A 13183-nucleotide genomic window follows, 5' to 3' on the forward strand; every position below is an offset into this window, starting at 1 on the left:
TTACAGACAATCCTCCATTATTATTATTATTATTATTAGAGGCAGCGGTCGTGTCATACAGCGCTGGGATTACAGACAATCCTCCATTATTATTATTATTATTAGAGGCAGCGGTCGTGTCATACAGCGCTGGGATTACAGACAATCCTCCATTATTATTATTATTAGAGGCAGCGGTCGTGTCATACAGCGCTGGGATTACAGACAATCCTCCATTATTATTATTATTATTAGAGGCAGCGGTCGTGTCATACAGTGCTGGGATAACAGACAATCCTCCATTATTATTATTATTATTATTAGAGGCAGCGGTCGTGTCATACAGCGCTGGGATTACAGACAATCCTCCATTATTATTATTATTATTATTATTATTAGAGGCAGCAGCCGCGTCATACAGCGCTGGGATTACAGACAATCCTCCATTATTATTATTATTATTATTAGAGGCAGCGGTCGTGTCATACAGCGCTGGGATTACAGACAATCCTCCATTATTATTATTATTATTATTATTATTAGAGGCAGCGGTCGTGTCATACAGCGCTGGGATTACAGACAATCCTCCATTATTATTATTAGAGGCAGCGGTCATGTCATACAGCGCTGGGATTACAGACAATCCTCCATTATTATTATTATTATTAGAAGCAGCGGTCGTGTCATACAGCGCTGGGATTACAGACAATCTTCCATTATTATTATTATTATTAGAGGCAGCGGTCGTGTCATACAGCGCTGGGATTACAGACAATCCTCCATTATTATTATTATTATTATTATTATTATTAGAGGCAGCGGTCGTGTCATACAGTACTGGGATTACAGACAATCCTCCATTATTATTATTATTATTAGAGGCAGCGGTCGTGTCATACAGCGCTGGGATTACAGACAATCCTCCATTATTATTATTATTAGAGGCAGCGGTCGTGTCATACAGCTCTGGGATTACAGACAATCCTCCATTATTATTATTAGAGGCAGCGGTCGTGTCATACAGCGCTGGGATTACAGACAATCCTCCATTATTATTATTATTATTAGAGGCAGCGGTCGTGTCATACAGCGCTGGGATTACAGACAATCCTCCATTATTATTATTAGAGGCAGCGGTCGTGTCATACAGCGCTGGGATTACAGACAATCCTCCATTATTATTATTATTATTATTAGAGGCAGCGGTCGTGTCATACAGCGCTGGGATTACAGACAATCCTCCATTATTATTATTATTATTAGAGGCAGCGGTCGTGTCATACAGCGCTGGGATTACAGACAATCCTCCATTATTATTATTATTATTATTATTATTAGAGGCAGCGGTCGTGTCATACAGCGCTGGGATTACAGACAATCCTCCATTATTATTATTATTATTAGAGGCAGCGGTCGTGTCATACAGTGCTGGGATTACAGACAATCCTCCATTATTATTATTAGAGGCAGCGGTCGTGTCATACAGCGCTGGGATTACAGACAATCCTCCATTATTATTATTATTATTAGAGGCAGCGGTCGTGTCATACAGTGCTGGGATTACAGACAATCCTCCATTATTATTATTAGAGGCAGCGGTCATGTCATACAGCGCTGGGATTACAGACAATCCTCCATTATTATTATTATTATTAGAGGCAGCGGTCGTGTCATACAGCGCTGGGATTACAGACAATCCTCCATTATTATTATTAGAGGCAGCGGTCGTGTCATACAGTGCTGGGATTACAGACAATCCTCCATTATTATTATTATTATTATTATGAGAGGCAGCGGTCGTGTCATACAGCGCTGGGATTACAGACAATCCTCCATTATTATTATTATTATTATTAGAGGCAGCGGTCGTGTCATACAGCGCTGGGATTACAGACAATCCTCCATTATCATTATTATTATTATTATTAGAGGCAGCGGTCGTGTCATACAGCGCTGGGATTACAGACAGTCCTCCATTATTATTATTATTATTATTAGAGGCAGCAGTCGTGTCATACAGCGCTGGGATTACAGACAATCCTCCATTATTATTATTATTATTATTAGAGGCAGCGGTCGTGTCATACAGCGCTGGGATAACAGACAATCCTCCATTATTATTATTATTATTAGAGGCAGCAGTCGTGTCATACAGCGCTGGGATTACAGACAATCCTCCATTATTATTATTATTATTATTAGAGGCAGCGGTCGTGTCATACAGCGCTGGGATTACAGACAATCCTCCATTATTATTATTATTATTATTATTATTATTAGAGGCAGCGGTCGTGTCATACAGCGCTGGGATTACAGACAATCCTCCATTATTATTATTATTATTAGAAGCAGCGGTCGTGTCATACAGCGCTGGGATTACAGACAATCCTCCATTATTATTATTAGAGGCAGCGGTCATGTCATACAGCGCTGGGATTACAAACAATCCTCCATTATTATTATTATTATTAGAAGCAGCGGTCGTGTCATACAGCGCTGGGATTACAGACAATCTTCCATTATTATTATTATTATTAGAGGCAGCGGTCGTGTCATACAGCGCTGGGATTACAGACAATCCTCCATTATTATTATTATTATTATTATTAGAGGCAGCGGTCGTGTCATACAGTACTGGGATTACAGACAATCCTCCATTATTATTATTATTATTAGAGGCAGCGGTCGTGTCATACAGCGCTGGGATTACAGACAATCCTCCATTATTATTATTATTATTAGAGGCAGCGGTCGTGTCATACAGCGCTGGGATTACAGACAATCCTCCATTATTATTATTATTATTAGAGGCAGCGGTCGTGTCATACAGCGCTGGGATTACAGACAATCCTCCATTATTATTATTATTATTAGAGGCAGCGGTCGTGTCATACAGCGCTGGGATTACAGACAATCCTCCATTATTATTATTATTATTATTATTAGAGGCAGCGGTCGTGTCATACAGCGCTGGGATTACAGACAATCCTCCATTATTATTATTAGAGGCAGCGGTCGTGTCATACAGCGCTGGGATTACAGACAATCCTCCATTATTATTATTATTATTATTAGAGGCAGCGGTCGTGTCATACAGCGCTGGGATTACAGACAATCCTCCATTATTATTATTAGAGGCAGCGGTCGTGTCATACAGCGCTGGGATTACAGACAATCCTCCATTATTATTATTATTATTATTAGAGGCAGCGGTCGTGTCATACAGCGCTGGGATTACAGACAATCCTCCATTATTATTATTATTATTAGAGGCAGCGGTCGTTTCATACAGCGCTGGGATTACAGACAATCCTCCATTATTATTATTATTATTAGAGGCAGCGGTCGTGTCATACAGCGCTGGGATTACAGACAATCCTCCATTATTATTATTAGAGGCAGCGGTCGTGTCATACAGCGCTGGGATTACAGACAATCCTCCATTATTATTATTAGAGGCAGCGGTCGTGTCATACAGCGCTGGGATTACAGACAGTCCTCCATTATTATTATTATTATTATTAGAGGCAGCGGTCGTGTCATACAGCGCTGGGATTACAGACAATCCTCCATTATTATTATTATTATTAGAGGCAGCGGTCGTGTCATACAGCGCTGGGATTACAGACAATCCATTATTATTATTATTATTATTAGAGGCAGCGGTCGTGTCATACAGCGCTGGGATTACAGACAATCCTCCATTATTATTATTAGAGGCAGCGGTCGTGTCATACAGCGCTGGGATTACAGACAATCCTCCATTATTATTATTATTAGAGGCAGCGGTCGTGTCATACAGCGCTGGGATTACAGACAATCCTCCATTATTATTATTATTAGAGGCAGCGGTCGTGTCATACAGCGCTGGGATTACAGACAATCCTCCATTATTATTATTAGAGGCAGCGGTCGTGTCATACAGCGCTGGGATTACAGACAATCCTCCATTATTATTATTATTAGAGGCAGCGGTCGTGTCATACAGCTCTGGGATTACAGACAATCCTCCATTATTAATTATTATTATTATTAGAGGCAGCGGCCGTGTCATACAGCGCTGGGATTACAGACAATCCTCCATTATTATTATTATTATTATTATTAGAGGCAGCGGTCGTGTCATACAGCGCTGGGATTACAGACAATCCTCCATTATTATTATTATTATTATTAGAGGCAGCGGTCGTGTCATACAGCGCTGGGATTACAGACAATCCTCCATTATTATTATTATTATTATTAGAGGCAGCGGTCGTGTCATACAGTACTGGGATTACAGACAATCCTCCATTATTATTATTATTATTAGAGGCAGCGGTCGTGTCATACAGCGCTGGGATTACAGACAATCCTCCATTATTATTATTATTATTAGAGGCAGCGGTCGTGTCATACAGCGCTGGGATTACAGACAATCCTCCATTATTATTATTATTATTAGAGGCAGCGGTCGTGTCATACAGCGCTGGGATTACAGACAATCCTCCATTATTATTATTATTATTAGAGGCAGCGGTCGTGTCATACAGCGCTGGGATTACAGACAATCCTCCATTATTATTATTATTATTATTATTAGAGGCAGCGGTCGTGTCATACAGCGCTGGGATTACAGACAATCCTCCATTATTATTATTAGAGGCAGCGGTCGTGTCATACAGCGCTGGGATTACAGACAATCCTCCATTATTATTATTATTATTATTAGAGGCAGCGGTCGTGTCATACAGCGCTGGGATTACAGACAATCCTCCATTATTATTATTAGAGGCAGCGGTCGTGTCATACAGCGCTGGGATTACAGACAATCCTCCATTATTATTATTATTATTATTATTAGAGGCAGCGGTCGTGTCATACAGCGCTGGGATTACAGACAATCCTCCATTATTATTATTATTATTAGAGGCAGCGGTCGTTTCATACAGCGCTGGGATTACAGACAATCCTCCATTATTATTATTATTATTAGAGGCAGCGGTCGTGTCATACAGCGCTGGGATTACAGACAATCCTCCATTATTATTATTAGAGGCAGCGGTCGTGTCATACAGCGCTGGGATTACAGACAATCCTCCATTATTATTATTAGAGGCAGCGGTCGTGTCATACAGCGCTGGGATTACAGACAGTCCTCCATTATTATTATTATTATTATTAGAGGCAGCGGTCGTGTCATACAGCGCTGGGATTACAGACAATCCTCCATTATTATTATTATTATTAGAGGCAGCGGTCGTGTCATACAGCGCTGGGATTACAGACAATCCATTATTATTATTATTATTATTAGAGGCAGCGGTCGTGTCATACAGCGCTGGGATTACAGACAATCCTCCATTATTATTATTAGAGGCAGCGGTCGTGTCATACAGCGCTGGGATTACAGACAATCCTCCATTATTATTATTATTAGAGGCAGCGGTCGTGTCATACAGCGCTGGGATTACAGACAATCCTCCATTATTATTATTATTATTAGAGGCAGCGGTCGTGTCATACAGCTCTGGGATTACAGACAATCCTCCATTATTAATTATTATTATTATTAGAGGCAGCGGCCGTGTCATACAGCGCTGGGATTACAGACAATCCTCCATTATTATTATTATTATTATTATTAGAGGCAGCGGTCGTGTCATACAGCGCTGGGATTACAGACAATCCTCCATTATTATTATTATTATTATTAGAGGCAGCGGTCGTGCCATACAGCGCTGGTTTATTCACACCTGTCCTGTCTGTCAGAGTCATCAAGGCTGTGATAATGGGAACGTATGGAACACATACACAACGAAACCAAGGACGTGTAACCAGTTATGTGAAACCATCAAAATGGATTTGGAGTCTGGAGGCCAGAGGAGTGGGGGGGCTGGAGGCAGATGCCAAAGGTGGGGGGGTGGGGGAGTTGGTCTGGAGGTGGAGCCCCTGGGGGGGGGGGTGGAGGGGTCTGAATGCGGAGGCTAGAAGAGGGAGTCTGGACTAAGAATTACATGGCACAATCTCATACTGTGGTTCCTATCACCTTTATAGACATTTACAACGGATCGTGTAGTGTGAGGCCGTGTACTCTGGAGCACTTAAGACTTTTCTGAGATTTTTGAAGATACCCAGAGATTTTTTATTTATTTTGGTTCCCGCTAAACAATAACAAAATGACAGACCACAAGGAGAGTCATTGCGGTGCGGAGCTCCTGGGACTATTCTTAGCCTTAAAATGATGGGACTGGTTACGCTACAATTTCATTAGGGTCAGTGGGGAACGTCCCGGAAAAAGAGATGTTTGTCTTCAGAAATCCAGAAACTCAAAAGGGTAAAAAGGTTTGGATAAGGGTTTTGGGGGGGGGCGCCAAGGGCTTTGGCTCCACTGTATCCGCATATATACCATGTCCTTATATAACATTGACGCTCTGTACAGAGGCTCCATCTACTGCCGGACTACAGGTCCATAATGAAACCATTTGAGAGGTAATACTGAGGTGGGAGATGGCGGCACAGATCCCCGGGGGGCTGCCTGGAAACAGTAGACACCCAGCTGAGGTCAGAGCGAGCACCAAGACTTGGCACCACTAAAGGATTTGTTTCCTATTGCTTTATTAATCAGATTTTGTACATCAGAGTGGAGTCCCCCTTAAATATTCAACCATTGAACATTAATTCAAAATGCAGGGAAACTTTAAACTCTTTGCTTTACTGATCTTGCACAGATCTTGAGTTACATGTTTCTTCTCTCCATGTCTAAAGGGAAATTCATATGTTCCAATGCAACTAAAATAATGTATGAGGCAATGGCTATGCCTCTCTATGGTAACAGACTACAGACAATCCCTGTGTAGTCACATGCTGCTCCCTTCTCAGTCTCCTCTTTGTCTGAAAGTTATCAAGAAAGGGAACGAGGAGACAGCGGATGTGTAATATCCGACTACAGGATCTGTACACACACAAAAAGAAATGTCACCAAAACTGCATAAAAATGTTGAGTACATAGTTAGCATTAAATATATTAAGTTTGTGGTCAAGGCAACCAAACGTAAAAGGACCAAAGTGACAACTAACCTACAGAGCAAATACTTACCAATAGATAAAAGGAATCGCAGAGAAAATACCATTATCTGGGAACCTAAAAGGCACAAACCGAATTACATGAGACACATCCAAGTCATTGTGGCAGCCTACAGCATGACTGTCCTAAATACATAAGAAATGACCCAGACCTCTAAGATCATGGTAAACCCAGCAGACCTGACCACAAGGTGACATGATGGCCTGTGTGACCACCCAAGAACATGGTGAACCCAGCAGACCTGACCACAAGGTGACATGATGGCCTGTGTGACCACCCAAGAACATGGTGAACCCAGCAGACCTGACCACAAGGTTACATGATGGCCTGTGTGACCACCTAAGAACATAGTGAACCCAGCAGACCTGACCACAAGGTGACATGATGGCCTGTGTGACCTCTAAGATCATGGTGAACCCAGCAGACCTGACCAGGTGACATGATGGTCTGTGACCTCTAAGATCATGGTAAACCCAGCAGACCTGACCAGGTGACATGATGGCCTGTGTGACCACCTAAGAACATGGTGAACCCAGCAGACCTGACCACAAGGTGACATGATGGCCTGTGTGACCACCTAAGAACATGGTGAACCCAGCAGACCAGACCACAAGGTGACATGATGGCCTGTGTGACCACCTAAGAACATGGTGAACCCAGCAGACCAGACCACAAGGTGACATGATGGCCTGTGTGACCACCTAAGATCATGGTAAACACAGCAGACCTGACCAGGTGACATGATGGCCTGTGTGACCTAAGATCATGGTGAACCCAGCAGACCAGACCACAAGGTGACATGATGGCCTGTGTGACCTAAGATCATGGTAAACCCAGCAGACCTGACCACAAGGTAACATGATGGCCTGTGTGACCACCTAAGAACATGGTGAACCCAGCAGACCTGACCACAAGGTGACATGATGGCCTGTGTGACCTAAGATCATGGTAAACCCAGCAGACCTGACCACAAGGTGACATGATGGCCTGTGTGACCACCTAAGAACATGGTGAACCCAGCAGACCTGACCACAAGGTGACATGATGGCCTGTGTGACCTCTAAGATCATGGTGAACCCAGCAGACCTGACCAGGTGACATGATGGTCTGTGACCTCTAAGATCATGGTAAACCCAGCAGACCTGACCAGGTGACATGATGGCCTGTGTGACCACCTAAGAACATGGTGAACCCAGCAGACCTGACCACAAGGTGACATGATGGCCTGTGTGACCACCTAAGAACATGGTGAACCCAGCAGACCAGACCACAAGGTGACATGATGGCCTGTGTGACCACCTAAGAACATGGTGAACCCAGCAGACCAGACCACAAGGTGACATGATGGCCTGTGTGACCACCTAAGATCATGGTAAACACAGCAGACCTGACCACAAGGTGACATGATGGCCTGTGTGACCTCCTAAGATCATGGTGAACCCAGCAGACCTGACCAGGTGACATGATGGCCTGTGTGACCTAAGATCATGGTGAACCCAGCAGACCAGACCACAAGGTGACATGATGGCCTGTGTGACCTAAGATCATGGTAAACCCAGCAGACCTGACCACAAGGTAACATGATGGCCTGTGTGACCACCTAAGAACATGGTGAACCCAGCAGACCTGACCACAAGGTGACATGATGGCCTGTGTGACCTAAGATCATGGTGAACCCAGCAGACCTGACCAGGTGACATGATGGCCTGTGTGACCACCTAAGAACATGGTGAACCCAGCAGATCTGACCACAAGGTGACATGATGGCCTGTGTGACCACCTAAGAACATGGTGAACCCAGCAGACCTGACCACAAGGTGACATGATGGCCTGTGTGACCACCTAAGAACATGGTGAACCCAGCAGACCTGACCACAAGGTGACATGATGGCCTGTGTGACCTCCTAAGAACATGATGAATCCAGCAGACCAGACCACAAGGTGACATGATGGCCTGTGTGACCACCTAAGAACATGGTGAACCCAGCAGACCTGACCACAAGGTGACATGATGGCCTGTGTGACCACCTAAGAACATGGTGAACCCAGCAGACCTGACCACAAGGTGACATGATGGCCTGTGTGACCTCCTAAGATCATGGTAAACCCAGCAGACCTGACCACAAGGTGACATGATGGCCTGTGTGACCACCTAAGAACATGGTGAACCCAGCAGACCTGACCACAAGGTGACATGATGGCCTGTGACCTCTAAGAACATGATGAATCCAGCAGACCTGACCACAAGGTGACATGATGGCCTGTGTGACCACCTAAGAACATGATAAATCCAGCAGACCTGACCACAAGGTGACATGATGGCCTGTGTGACCTAAGATCATGGTAAACACAGCAGACCTGACCAGGTGACATGATGGCCTGTGTGACCACCTAAGAACATGGTGAACCCAGCAGACCTGACCACAAGGTGACATGATGGCCTGTGTGACCTCCTAAGAACATGGTGAACCCAGCAGACCTGACCACAAGGTGACATGATGGCCTGTGTGACCACCTAAGATCTTGGTAAACCCAGCAGACCTGACCACAAGGTGACATGATGGCCTGTGTGACCACCTAAGAACATGGTGAACCCAGCAGACCTGACCACAAGGTGACATGATGGCCTGTGTGACCACCTAAGAACATGGTGAACCCAGCAGACCTGACCACAAGGTGACATGATGGCCTGTGTGACCTAAGATCATGGTAAACCCAGCAGACCTGACCAGGTGACATGATGGCCTGTGTGACCTAAGATCATGGTAAACCCAGCAGACCAGACCACAAGGTGACATGATGGCCTGTGTGACCTAAGATTATGGTAAAACCAGCAGGCCAGACCACAAGGTGATATGATGGCCTGTGTGACCTCCTAAGAACATGGTGAACCCAGCAGACCTGACCACAAGGTAACATGATGGCCTGTGTGACCACCTAAGAACATGGTGAACCCAGCAGACCTGACCACAAGGCGACATGATGGCCTGTGTGACCTCTAAGATCATGGTAAACCCAGCAGACCTGACCACAAGGTGACATGATGGCCTGTGTGACCTCCTAAGATCATGGTAAACCCAGCAGACCTGACCACAAGGTGACATGATGGCCTGTGTGACCACCTAAGAACATGGTGAACCCAGCAGACCTGACCACAAGGTGACATGATGGCCTGTGTGACCACCTAAGAACATGGTGAACCCAGCAGACCTGACCACAAGGTGACATGATGGCCTGTGTGACCACCTAAGAACATGGTGAACCCAGCAGACCTGACCACAAGGTGACAAGATGGCCTGTGACCTCTAAGAACATGGTGAACCCAGCAGACCTGACCACAAGGTGACATGATGGCCTGTGTGACCTAAGATCATGGTAAACATAGCAGACCTGACCAGGTGACATGATGGCCTGTGTGACCACCTAAGAACATGGTGAACCCAGCAGACCTGACCACAAGGTGACATGATGGCCTGTGTGACCACCTAAGAACATGGTGAACCCAGCAGACCTGACCACAAGGTGACATGATGGCCTGTGTGACCTAAGATCATGGTAAACACAGCAGACCTGACCAGGTGACATGATGGCCTGTGTGACCACCTAAGAACATGGTGAACCCAGCAGACCTGACCACAAGGTGACATGATGGCCTGTGTGACCTAAGATCATGGTAAACCCAGCAGACCTGACCACAAGGTGACATGATGGCCTGTGTGACCACCTAAGAACATGGTGAACCCAGCAGACCTGACCACAAGGTGACATGATGGCCTGTGTGACCTAAGATCATGGTAAACCCAGCAGACCTGACCAGGTGACATGATGCCCTGTGTGACCACCTAAGAACATGGTGAACCCAGCAGACCTGACCACAAGGTGACATGATGGCCTGTGTGACCACCTAAGAACATGGTGAACCCAGCAGACCTGACCACAAGGTGACATGATGGCCTGTGTGACCACCTAAGAACATGGTGAACCCAGCAGACCTGACCAGGTGACATAATGGCCTGTGTGACCACCTAAGAACATGGTGAACCCAGCAGACCTGACCACAAGGTGACATGATGGCCTGTGTGACCACCCAAGAACATGGTGAACCCAGCAGACCTGACCACAAGGTGACATGATGGCCTGTGACCTCTAAGAGCATGATGAATCCAGCAGATCTGACCACAAGGTGACATGACGGCCTGTGTGACCACCCAAGAACATGGTGAACCCAGCAGATCTGACCACAAGGTGACATGATGGCCTGTGTGACCTCCTAAGAACATGGTGAACCCAGCAGACCTGACCAGGTGACATGATGGCCTGTGTGACCACCTAAGAACATGGTGAACCCAGCAGACCTGACCACAAGGTGACATGATGGCCTGTGTGACCACCTAAGAACATGGTGAACCCAGCAGACCTGACCACAAGGTGACATGACGGCCTGTGTGACCTCCTAAGAACATGGTGAACCCAGCAGACCTGACCACAAGGTGACATGATGGCCTGTGTGACCACCTAAGAACATGGTGAACCCAGCAGACCTGACCACATGGTGACATGATGGCCTGTGACCTCTAAGAACATGATGAATCCAGCAGATCTGACCACAAGGTGACATGATGGCCTGTGTGACCACCCAAGAACATGGTGAACCCAGCAGACCTGACCACAAGGTAACATGATGGCCTGTGTGACCACCCAAGAACATGGTGAACCCAGCAGACCTGACCACAAGGTGACATGATGGCCTGTGTGACCACCTAAGAACATGGTGAACCCAGCAGACCTGACCACAAGGTGACATGATGGCCTGTGTGACCTCCTAAGAACATGATGAATCCAGCAGACCAGACCACAAGGTGACATGATGGCCTGTGTGACCACCTAAGAACATGATGAATCCAGCAGACCTGACCACAAGGTGACATGATGGCCTGTGTGACCTCCTAAGAACATGGTGAACCCAGCAGACCTGACCAGAAGGTGACATGACGGCCTGTGTGACCACCTAAGATCATGGTAAACCCAGCAGAACAGAGAACATGACATTTAACAATACTATGACGGCTGAAAGTGAGCTATGTGACAACAACACATACAGTGTCCACCAACAAGAGAAGACCAATTATGTAAGAATATATAGCTTTAGTCAACATATATCAAAAAAAGACATACATTTAAAAATAGAAGGAATATTAAAATCACGGCACATACAGCAACAGGACCAGATGACTGGAGATGGTAAGAGGTCTAGCATCACATGGAATACGGAGAAGGACAAATCAGTTAGGTAGGTGGTAACATGCATGGCGGATAGCTCTATTATTGCCGTCCTTTACTCCTTGTGTTTTTGTAGGACTTCTTTTCTGTCTACAATAACCTGACTCCTGATATAGTCTGTTTTCTTGCCCTGTACATAGATACTGTAATAGTTGTTCAGAGAGTTAACCAATTGATTATTCCATGTGATGCGATACCTCTTACCACCTCGTCATCTGGTCCTGTATGTGCCTTGATTTTAATATTCCTCCTATTTTTAAATGTCTTATATGTTGACTAAAGCTATATATTCTTACATAATTGGTCCTCTTTTGTTGGTGGACATTTGGTTTTGTGGACCAACTGTGGTAACTCTGAGACGAGTATCATTTGCTGGTGTAACATTCACTGTACTGCCATTTTGTTTTTCGTGCTTTAGGTTGTGTGTGTAATAATCCGAATGACCAAAAGGTATTAGTGGAAATATTGACAACCTGATAAGTTGTTTCAGCCCTACAACCTGCAGAGCAGAGATGAGGAGAGTATGGCCGGGGAATGTAGGGTACTAGACCTGGTATGGGAAGCCAAAATGGTGATGACAAACCCACCACATGACCATGAGGGCAGACACGTGACAAATGACCAAGTACATTGTGAGCTGCACACGAGAGAACTAGGGCTGCACGATATGGGAAAAATGTGCGATTGCGATATAATAAATGATGAAATTCCCCCTAATTAATGTCCAATCCCTCTATTTCATAAAGCCAACTAGCCCAATTTCATGTTCATTGACTGAACATAAAATAGAGGGGATTGGATATGAAATGGGGAGAAATTAGCTAAAATTCCTCCTCCATATTTCACACTCTGCTGGCC

The sequence above is a fragment of the Hyla sarda genome, unplaced genomic scaffold (assembly GCF_029499605.1).
Source record: "Hyla sarda isolate aHylSar1 unplaced genomic scaffold, aHylSar1.hap1 scaffold_213, whole genome shotgun sequence".
In the NCBI taxonomy this organism is placed as follows: Eukaryota; Metazoa; Chordata; class Amphibia; order Anura; family Hylidae; genus Hyla; species Hyla sarda.